Below are 12,367 nucleotides of genomic sequence, written 5' to 3'. Positions count from 1 at the left end.
CCTGTTTCTTTGTTGGATGTTGGCTGGTGGTCATTCTGAGTTTCTAGATGCCAGCCTCATTCCTTGACATGTAGGCTCTTTTGTCTTCAAAGCTAGCAATGGCAGGTGGCTGTCTTTTTGTGCCTTCTTTCTTCTGCTTCTTTATCTGTCATCACATCTCTCTGACCACAGTTGGGAAACATTTTTTACTTTTTTTTTTTTTTTTTTTGTGGTACGCGGGCCTCTCACTGTTGTGGCCTCTCCCGTTGCGGAGCACAGGCTCCGGACTCGCAGGCTCAGCGGCCATGGCTCACAGGCCCAGCCGCTCTGCGGCATGTGGGATCTTCCCGGACTGGGGCACGAACCCGTGTCCCCTGTATCGGCAGGCGGACTCTCAACCACTGCGCCGCCAAGGAAGCCCCAAGATTTTTTACTTTTAATAGTTTATGTGATTAGATTAAGCCCACCTTGATAATCCAGAGTAATGTCCTCATGTCAAAGTCCATAACTTTAATCATATCTAAAAAGCCCCTTTTGCTGTGTAAAGTAACATTCACCAGTTCTGTGAATTAGGCGATAGACATTTTGGAGTCCATTTTTCTTCGTACCACAGGTCGCTTATGAGATTTTGTGACTCTTTCACCCAAGTTTAATTGCATTAAAAAATAACTTTCATGGGGTGGGTAAGATGGGTGAATGTCATCAGTAGGTGTAAACTTCAAGCTATCAGTTCTAGGGATATAATATACAGCATGATGACTATAGGTAACAATATTGTATTGTGTATTCAAAAGTTGCTGAAAGAGTAGATCTTAATTAAGAGTTTGCATCACACACACATACTCAAAATTTGTGACTACAAATTTGTGGTGATGGATGTTAACTAAACATGGTGGCAGTCATTTTGCAACATATACATAAATCATTATGTTGCAAACCCAAAATGAATACAATATTATATGTCAATTATTGCAGTTAGAATGTTTTAAAAATTTTTGTTAAAACATTAAAAACTCCTACTGTAGGTTATAAATGTATAGGGAAATTCTTTAAAATAGTAAATATTTTATCTAAATTATTTAAAACATCAGAAACATTGAGAATTAAAGGGCTTTATCTCTTTGTAGAGAAACTTCTCAAGAGTACTTTGAACAATGCTTCCCTTCTTTTCATCATATAAATAAGGAGCAAATATCTTAAAAAAAAAAACTTTCTGGAAAAACAAACTCTATCCCAGTTTATGCTAAGTGTACTGTGAAATGACAAACCCGAAACAATTTAGTAATGAATTTGATGTCCTTTATTAGGAGGAAAATAATCCGTGGATTGGGGGAGTGCAGTGCCTCATAAGCAGTAGAGCACTCCTCCCAAGGGATTTTGGGCAAGAGTAAATTGTAGAGACTGTTAGGGGCAGCAGTATGGTACAGGGCATGATTGGCAATGAGCTTGGGTGATTTCCTTAAAGGCTAGCTAGTTCTATTTTCTGGGGTGGGGTAAGCTAGCTAAAGCTGAGTTGGAAGATTCTGACTGGTGTTCACCTTCCTTGATAGTGAGGCATTTCCATAAGTGCAGGATGGCTTAAGTTTAGATTTGTAATGTGGGCTGGGCGACTGGGTCTGCCTCCATTTTGTAGGTCCCAATATACAAATTAAGTTTATCAATACCAAATAAAAGATTCATTTTTATTAATTCAGTCAATGCCATGAAAAAATTATACTCTTGGTTGTTAAGTGTCAAAAGACTGAAGGTCCTACTTTCAAGGTGTGAAACATAATCACATAAATATAAATCCACTAAAAGAGAACGTTAGCTTAAAAGAAAACGTTACAAAATAAAAAAATAAATTATTTGGTCTTTGTTCCTGGCTCCTGGCATAGAATTCCTAAGGCCCTTAGTCTCCAGATTAATGAGTGTCTTTTGTATGTTAATAAGATGTCCAGTGGCCCTTGGATAGCTTCAGGGTGGGTGCTAGTCACCAGAAAGACCAAAGTATAATTAGAGGGTGGAACCTGCAGTCCCATTCCCTGACTTCTGTGTTTCCTTTAACCTATTATTCGTTCCCTAATCTATTTATTGACATTGATTGAGCTTTTTAATCTAACATATATAATTTCAATTATATTTTTTATACCTGTAAATTACAACCTCTTCAATTCTGTTTATTTCTCATAGTTTTACTGTATATTTATCTTTGTAATTGCATTTTTCTTTTATAAATTTCATACATAGCTATTTTCTGTTATGTCAAACAGTTACAATATCTACAGTTCTTTCCATTTAAACCTTTGTTTCTTGTCTGCTGATTCTCACACATTGTGGCTTGTTTTTCTGTGTGTTTGGTGAACTTTATTTGTAAGTTCATGCATGCTTTCAATCTGTGCGAGACCCATGGGCCTATTTTAGGAAACTTTCCTCCAAGGAGAGTTTACTTTTGCCTCTACTGTTGGGTGGGTAGGTGGGAGGGTGGGACATTCCTGATACTTCCGACCTCTAATCCCAGTTATGGTTCCGACGAGGAACCTCAGACTCTACTTTCCCCCCTGGTGCCATTCCTACAACATTGCTGCCTCGGGTCTCTGCCTCTCAATGGTGCCTGTTGATTAAGCCCTCTGTTCTTCTGTCTGCCTACTACTCAAACTCTACTTTCTTAGCCTAGACTCTCTTTCTCTGTGGGCCTGGCTCCAGGACATTTCATGAGATTCTGCTTTGTCTTCTGCCTCACCCAGTCCCTACCCCTGGAAGTCCTGTGGTCATCTCTCCTTTGCTGACTTGTCTGTTTTCTTTCTGGGGGAGGGGAAAGAAAACAGACAAGTCAGCAAAGGAGAGATGACCACAGGACTCCTACCTTTTGTGACACCAGTGGTATGTCCAAGAATGTGCAGTATATGGTTCTAGTTGCGAATACAATGATTGGTCGTACCTCTTAGATACTAGGGCTCTTGGGAGTAAACTCAAGCCAATGGCTTCTTGGCATTTGGTTTTACAAGTGAGAATTCCAGAAGACAGCCACATGTTTGTATACAAGAGAGCGAAGAAGCTATATTTGGGAAGTTCTATTTTGAGAAGCAAATGTTGGCAATGACTGTCTTGCTTGTATTTGTGACCAGCTAACAAGCAGCAGCAGCCAGAAACTGGACAACATTGCAAACAGAAAAAGAACAGTCAAATCTATGCGTTATCTCTGTGGAAAGAAAGGGGTGAGAGTTTCAGTGCTGTTAAGGATATTCTAATTATTTAAGTATTAAATAGCTTTAAATATGAACTATTTTCTGTTCTTTCTAGGAAACACAAAAATCTGGGTACTATATGAATGATCTAGATGGGGAGAATTTATTTTCTGTACAAGTCTGTATAGATGTATAACTCTGGAGGAGTTAATGTCACATTGTCCAACATATGTAGATAACATGAAAAGCTTCTGAGAATTATAGAACTTTATAATTATAAGGGATCATCTCCATTCAGCTCCTGTAGGAGACTAAGTTCAAATAAGGCAAAATGTGTTGTTTAAATATAAAGAACCAGCAAATGACACAGCCAGTTCAGGATAAGTTTTTGATTTCCAGACCAGTGCTCTCTTCATTGTAACCTGCTGCCAATCTAAGGATGGGTGAACAGGGCCTTTAGGGACAAGCTGAATAGAGAGTGAGGGTCTTTGAATTAAAGCAAATCTAAAACTGGAGTTGGCTTTATTTAGGCCTTTAACAAAAAGCACTAATTCGTGAAGAGATGTTAGCAAAAACAAATCTCCCTTGAATTATCACTGATCGAAATGTCATGGTGTCTGCCGATTAAAACTGTGTGTTCAAGGAAAGGACAACTTGCAGCTTCGTTTCTTCCTAATGAGGTAGAATTTGGCACTCATCTGAAAAATTTAAAATATGTTTCAATTTTCATGGTGCCCATTTCTATCATTGTATGCTATTGAATAGTTAATGAGGAAAAATAGAGGGAACAGTAACATTTTGAAAACATTTAAAAATTAATTTTTAAAAGAATAATAATCATGGCAGCCACTTTATAGTGTTCAATGTGCCAAGCATGGCTCTGAGTGTTCCAGGAATTTTAACCCATGTAACCCTCACAACAACCCCATGAGATAGGCCTTATTATAATCTATATTTTAAAGATGAGGAAATGGATGTACAGGAGATTAACTAACTTTCTCTGGGGCAAACAAACCATTAAGAATATGAACCACATGTCTCAATATTAAATTTCCAAAATGAAGTATTTTACAAATCCTTATATATTTAGAAATGAAGAGCAGAACCAATTATAAATCTAAGTGAAGATTTTTTATGTCAGTTCATTAGATGGCTTCTAAAAACCCCTTTCCCAAATTTGAGTCTGAGATTTCAAAGAGGTACTCAAATCCATTCATTTTGCTGATTGTCCTTTCCCCCTTTTTCTAGACTGCTTTGTTGATGTTCTTCCACAAGGCATAACTTTACTCTGAAAATAATTGACATCTATGTAGGAAGATAAGCAAGGTCAGAAAATTCCATAGAGAGCAAGACACTCTAAAGGAGTGCCAATGGCAATATTATTGTATAGTTTCTGTATGAACAAAAATAGAGGACATCTGTAATGAGTTATAGTCATTGGATAGTTTTATGTGGTCATCACCTTAAGTGGGGTACCCAGCCAGTGATGGTAGCTATAGAAAGAATAAGAATGGTTTCAGAAAATAAAAATAAAAAAATAACTGTGGAATTGGAGATGACAATGGAGAAAAAGTTGATGGCAAGGGATGTAGAGACTGTTGGATTGACTAGAGGAATATGAGCTTGAATTGAATTGAATAAAAGAATAAGGTCTTGAATTGAAAAGAATTTAATCTTGTTTGCTCAAAATTCTTTTGCAGATAAACCAGAATGTTTTTCCAACATTTTGGTCTAAGTAAATTGTTGCGCACACCCCACAGAGTATCTAAAACAATGACCAATATTTCAGCCTTTAACTTTGTTCAAAAATGCCACATAGAATATTATACATAAAGAACTTGACATAGACTAAATGGCTACATATGTTTAGTGTAAATAAATAACTTAACTTGGAAGAACATCTTGGATTGGATATTTCCTTAAGTCATAAGGATGAAATTCAAGTCTTAATAGAATGCAGAGTGGGAAATTTCTTACATTTTCACTGTTTGTTTGTAGGGATTGATAAGGACATTGTTAAGGATGCTTTCTCACATTTTCTTTTTAATGTTGACCTGCAGAGGAAATGTCTGACAGATTTCCATGACATGAAAAGTTGTATTTCTCTTGAGTCACTACTTTTTAAGATTTTTGGGTCATTATGTATCTAAGTGATTATGTTTCTCTCTTTGGGCACTAGGAATCTCAAAGTTGAATTTGCAAAGCTTTTTAATAAGCATGTAAGCTCCTGTTGGATTCCATTTTATGTATCAAATCCATCTAACAGGCCTGCCTTTATTCTCCTTTGCCCTCATTTGCCTTTTTGGCTCTGCTTCAGTATCTATATTTCTGTAAGCAACTCCAGATCATTTTGAAAGCATGTAAGGTGTAATTACCTTAACAAATGTTCTATTTTTTCCTTACCAAAACTTATAAGTATGATAAACAGTGATAGGGAATGAATTATCAACTATGCCAAAATGACATTAGAAAACCACATACCATTAGTTTGAGTATGGGGCTCCAAAGTATAAAGAAGATCAGAAATAGAGAAGTCTTAATGTTATATTATTTCAATAATGGAAAGGGAGAAAGATAGATATACAATTCAAATATTGAACAGATACTAGATAAGTGTTATTGGAAGGAATTAGGGCACCAAAATCACTTATTGTTTGAAATTTAAAACATGGTTATATATTGGAAAAACTTTTAAAAAACCTTTAAGATGTATGAGCTTTGTAATCTGTTTTGCTTAATGTAAACCAATTGTAAATTATCCCACTTGTTTTCTCCATATTAGTCAGTGAGAGTATTCAAGGGACCAAATTTAATTTGTTATACATTCACTTTGGCTTATTCAAAGGTCAGATTTTTGGAACTGAATTTCAATAGCATGAATAATAGTGATGGGATTGTGACTTGAGGCCAGGCAGTTTGCTGATCTCATCCTCTTAATCACTGTCTTACATTGTTTGTATCTGTAGGGGTAGACAAAGTTAATGTGCAGTAACAAATGACCTCCCAAATGTAGGGGCTTTAAACCATAAAAGTAGATTGCTCATTCACATGTACATGTTCACCATGGGCTGGCTGGGGCTTTGCCATCTGTTGTCTTCAATCTTGAACCTAGGCTGATGGAGAAGTTCCTATTGGGGCATTGCTGGGCTCATAATAGAGGGAAAACTAGAAACATGATTCATGTGCTGGATCTGAAAGCTTCTGCTAAGAAGTGATATGTGTCACATTCTGTTCACATTTCATTGTGCAAAGCAAGTCACATGGCTAAACCTATTGTCAACAGAATGGGGATATATAATCCTCCCACAGAGGAGCAGTTTTGAATGGTAATACAATATATAACATTGCTGCAAACAAGAGTCTTATCTCTTGTATTTTTTTGTTTAGCTAGATTGAGCTTGGTATAGTGTACAGGACCTAAACTATATGGCTATCTGTCAAGTATACACACTTCCAGACTATCTGATCTTGACCCTGGCACAAATAGATAGCATTTCCTTCTTCCTGTATTGTCTAGGATGACTACTCTTTGAGGTGATGAAACTGAGAAAAAAGTCTCTTAGTAAAGCCTACTCTCTTACATTCTTTTCTAAAAGGCTTTACAAAGGATAAATAGAAAGTGTATATGCGACCTTGGCAAAGGTATGAGGTATGGCATGTGTTTACCTCACAGAGTTGTTTTAAGGATCAAATGGGATGATTTTGGGGTGATCTTTAGCAAGGTGTTTGGCACATGGAAAGTGTTCAATAAATTTTATTATTAGTAGTAGTAGTAATTCTAATGTAATATCATTTGCTCTCTTCATGGATCACCTAATGCTTGAACAGTTGTGTAAAAAAGTGACTTACTTAAAAGAATTTGAAAAGACTACCCTATTCAATACATTTGTATTTTATTAATATAATGGTGTGTATACACACACAACTAGAAAAGATGTATGTGAGAGGCATTATGTATTTAGCCTACTAAAAAGGCAAGATAGGTGTGCCAAATTGTTTGAGGACTCTTTGCAATACATCTGTATCCTCTGATCCACTCTGACCCTCCAAAGTTTCATGGTTAGCTTCTTGATATATGTCAACTGCTTCCACTCCTGCAACAGAACACTAATTCTAACTCTGGCCTCTCATTAACTGCCAATCATCAAACTTCTTAAATCTTAATGATTTCAAATGGAATCAAACTCTTCTGAATTAAAATTTTCAATAAAGCACACATGGCTTTAAAATTTGGAGGGCCAAAATATTCCATAAAATATGTTTTGAATTTAATGAACCTAAGGCTGTTAGCAGTAATTCGAATCCCAATGAAATGAACATGTGTGGTAAAGATTTGTCTACTCTGGTAACCAGCATTGCATTTGTGCACCAATTTCAGCTTTAAGTTTTATAGAACTGGAACAAAAGAGAAAGTGGTTGCTTACTTCAGCTCAGTTCTTTAAATCAGTTTCTGAATAAAATGGAGAAAACTTTGTAGGAAAATAAATGAATGACGTCATTCAATACCATCATTCAAGTGAGTTGACTTTTCTCCAGTGAAATTATATATTATCATGTTAGTACCATGCCTTGCATTTTCATTGTCTCTTTCTCTAGAGAAATGTTTTCCTTATGGTGGAAATTCAATGATTTCTTTCCTTATAATTGAAAATTTCTGTTTGCATGAGGCTAAAGCAGAGCAAATAAGATACAAGTGAGGAGGCTAACAAAGAAATGTTGTATGGAAGCTCTTTTCTTGTGTGTAGGGGGCACAGACACGAATGCGTGTGCTGAAGTAGTTTTACATCATTAGAAACAAGCCTTATCACTGAAGCACTGTGTGAATTAATGTTTTGGAAAATGGGATAATTTATTCCCATTGATTTATAACTATAGAGATATTTGGTTTTTATTTCTAATTGCTTTTTAACAATGTACCCTCCTTATTCAACCTTGAAAGTATCTATCTTCTATGTATACATAAGAAGTGGAAGATAAAAGGATACTATACAATTTACAGGACTTTGAGATGAGTGAGTGCTTATGTAAAATGAAATATACTATTTTAATGGTAGTAATACCTTTCAGTTGATCTCTTTTGCAAGTTGGTCTTTTAATATTTAGTCTTATGCTTCTGAAAGTGAGTGTACAATGAAGAATCTGTTTGTAATGTGAGTGATTGTCCCGTAATTTTTCTTCTTTGGAGGTATGGACCAATTACATGTTAAGTTTCGAGGGAGGAAGGATAGATGCACACATCTCTGGGAGTGGGAATGGGCTGGGTCTGAGGAGTTTTGCCAAAATGACATGGCCCCTAGTGTTGGTGGGGCAGAGGTCTCCACAGAAGTCCCACCCATCTTGTGTCTGGGAGGGCTTTCATCTTTTCATGCCCTGGTTCCCATGGTAACTTAGTACATTATTTGCCTTTGGCATTAATAGTGGCATATCATGTTAAATTAGAGCCAGGGACTCAGCTGCAAATGCTTTGGCTTCTTGATTTATGAGAGATAGCATGATTTCGAGAAAAGAATTTGTAAGTAGCAATTAGAGGAGCAGAGGTAAAGAATTGCACTGAGATTTATTTTCCCGGTGAAGTGCAGTTAATGGAGCATGTAAATGGAAAGGACTTTCCATTCTTTGGTTAGCTGGTACATTCTCTGATTTAATCAAATGAGACTGAAGTGTGCCTTTTACTTTCTATACAGTCTGACAAAGGTAATTTAGGATGGAGCTTTTAGATGAGTGTTGGCTGTTGCTGCCAGGACTTACGTCTTTATGGAGGGACTACAATTGCAGATGTCTTCTCCAGCTGATTGATAGGCAGTAAAGAAGTGAAACAAGAGCTCCATCTCCAAGAAACGAGAAAAAGTCGTGTTTGTTAAATAGGGCAGGAAAGATATCTGCTATTCTGTTGTGATTTTTGCTTCTCATTTAGTGCCTATGTAGATCTGTACTGCAGCATGTGAAACCTTATACACATTTCCAATGTAACATGCTTCATTTGAGTCATAACATTTTCACTGAACTGCATATCCCATAATGTTCCAAAGCCAGCCAAAAAATTTTGGCTGATTAGAATTATCCACATTTGTAAATTATTGATGTTGGACCTGGAGAGAAAAGAGAATTTGCTGGGCCAGGGGCTCTAGTACATATTGTAATTAATAGAAGAATTTAAATTCAGATCCTTGTTTTCATCCTCAAATTATTCTCTTCTGTTCATATAAAATCTATCTACTAAAAATTGAAGAAAATACTCTAAGGTCACTGTATAGATTATTGTTTATTACTACAGCACATTCCTTCTTCCCTCATTCCATTCTTAAACACATTTATTGCATCTTTACATACCTAGCAAGGACATTGCTATCTGCTATGGAGATACTCATAAAACTGAATAATTATGATGCAGCCTGTTTTGACAATAGTAGATAATTTATATACTAGAGGATTAAGTCTGTGTAAGAGATTTGGAAAGACAGAGTCAGTAACTCTGTCAGAGCTTTGGGGGTGAGTCAGAGAAGACTTCATGCAGGAGCCCAAGGAGAAAAGAAAATTCCAGGCAGGCAGAACAGACAGTGCTACAAAGACATGAAAAAGTAAGGTATTTTCAATTACTTAGCTCCGGTCAAGACTCCAAGGAAGGCCTAAGAACAAAGGGTAACGACATTAACCTTTCCATGCTACTAAGCTGGATTACCACGTTGACTTGATATTATAAAAGTGAATAGAGTTTTCCGACAAAAGATGTAGTCAGGAGCAAAGTTGAAACGTTAAATTTCTCCTTGACAAAGCTCTCATGTGTGTTAAGTGACTATAATATTCACCTAAGCAAGGTGCACATTGGTAAAGAAGATCCAAATATTTGGTGCAGATAGCAAGAAGCTCCCCAATTTTGGAGAAAGTATTAACAAGCAAAAGTGATGATTGTGAAAGATTATTGTGAGATTTCTATTTTGGATTACTGTGATGTCTATGCAGGTATCGGACAGGTTAAGTTTAAAATACTGATGAGCCAAGATAGTTATCCTGTAGCTAGAAATAAAAATTTAGATTCCAGGGAAGAAGCTGAGACTTCAGACATAAATTTGAGAGTGCCTATCATAGAGTTGGTAGTTAAAGCCATGAAGTAGCAGATGAAAATAACCAAAATTGCTGTACGTGAAATTCTAGAAAGCCACAAAATTTAATTCACAGTCTAGGGGGAAGCTGATTGGCCTTTGTGGTCAGCTGAGCAATAATACCGCCTCTTTCCCCTTCCTAACAGTACCAGATTTTTGCTGGGGTATCCACACATCTTTCTATTATGCTGCTGATATATATGTGTCCTCAAAAGCTGAGTCAAACCCAGCTCTAGGGATGAGGCCTGGTTTATACAGCTATTCAGAGTAATCCTATACCACTGCCACAATGATGGGTTCAAATACCCCAAGCCTAAGACAATCGGAACATTTCTAGGGTAAGAAGGATTACTTTAGGAAGGGGCAGAGACCCAATTAAATTTAATTAGACGTGATGGGAAATTTGCTAGAGGTTGTGGGGGGAAAAGATCTCCTGAAAGGTAAGCTCCTCCTTCTGAGAGGTGTGGCCTATTAATATGAAGACTGGAACTATTACAGCATAGGATGAAACTGACACCAGAGAAGCAGAATACAAGGAAAGAAACCAGGTTCTTGATGAACTGCCTAATCAAATCAGCTCTGAAACCTGCTGTAACTGAAAATTTGGGTTATATTACCTTGTAAATTGTTGTTTAGGCCAATTTTAGTTTAGTTCTTCTTTATTTGCAATGAAAGTCATCCTGACAGATATAGTTGCATTGTCACAATCAAGAAGACATTGAGAAAAGTGTCAAATGTCACAGATTACTGAGGTAGACATAGGTCTGGCTATTACAGTTCATTCCTGATCTTTGCTAGAGCAGCCTTGGATAGGGTGGGGACAGGGGGGTGGGGGAGAAGGGGGAAAGCAGATTTCTGTGGGTAGAAGAATGAATGAAAAATGAGACAATGAAAACAAGTTCAATATGGGCAAGTATTTTTGTCTTTTTAAAATGCATTATTATATTCCCAGCATCTAAAAATGCTCGTGACACACAGAATGCACCAAACACATACTGGAGAGTGAATGAATGTGCAAAAATTCATTGCATATCTCTCATTTAAGAAGTGTAGGGAGGAGAGAATAGAATGTGGTAACAGCTGAAAGAGGGTAGGGTTAAGTAAAACAATTCAAAATTGAAAATTTTTTAGTTTAGCAAGGCTTTAACTAAGTCATTAGAAGAATTCAGGAAAATGTAAAAGACAATAGAAAAAGGCTAGAAAATGTGAAGAATAGTCCAAGAAAATGTTTGATAAGGTGGAAGATACAAAGAGAAAATCTTGCAAGTTTCCTGGTTGAAAAAAAAATAGACTATTTACAATGGAAGAAAAATGATACTGGAATTCTGGAAGCAAGAGGATGGTGGACTAACTGCTATAGGCTACTGGGAGGAAAGGGCTTCAGGCTGAGAATGTTGATGTAATTCATTCGCTAAGGCATAGGAAAGATTTGTGGATATGTGAGGATTCAGAGAACGTGTCAAGCACACACCCCAAATGGGAAAGATACTTGTAAAAAACCCTGAATCAGAGGAATTCTCAACATGGTGAATATAAAGAGAAGAAAGAATGGCAAGCAATAAACTTTAAAATGTGTGTAAGTGGACATAAATATATGTAAATTTTATTAAATGTATGTAAGTGAATAATGATAATGTAACAAGAAATGTAAAATTTAAGTGGTAAATACAAATTGTTAAAGCAGAAGGGACATATGGAAAGGGAAGCTGCAGTTTACCAAATATTTGCCTAAAAACTTAGAATTTAGGTGTTGATGGAGTGGAATAAAGAATGGGGAAGCATTCTACAGAACTCACCACCAAGCAGTGGAGAAAGAAAAGCCTTTATAGTGGTCTTGTTGGGGAAGGGAAAGAAAACAGTGGAGAAAAAGCTCATCTCATTTGGGAGAAATAGTTATTATTTTGGTTTCGTATAAAAGAGATAAATAAGAGTTTGATTATGAGTGTTGGAATAAAGGTAAATACTGGCAGCCTGGAAAAGTACAGATTTTCAAATTCAATACAGGGAAAAGAGGGAATAACCAGCAAAACAGCAAAAGCATGAAGAAAGAATAAGTAAGCAAAAACAAAGTAAAAATAAATGAGCAAAGAAAGATGTAAGGAGTAAAGTATGTAAATTGTC

The sequence above is a fragment of the Delphinapterus leucas genome, chromosome 17 (assembly GCF_059928025.1).
Source record: "Delphinapterus leucas isolate spDelLeu-1000000601 "Yukka" chromosome 17, BTC_Dleu_Yukka2, whole genome shotgun sequence".
In the NCBI taxonomy this organism is placed as follows: domain Eukaryota; kingdom Metazoa; phylum Chordata; class Mammalia; order Artiodactyla; family Monodontidae; genus Delphinapterus; species Delphinapterus leucas.
This window is presented reverse-complemented; position numbering follows the sequence as displayed.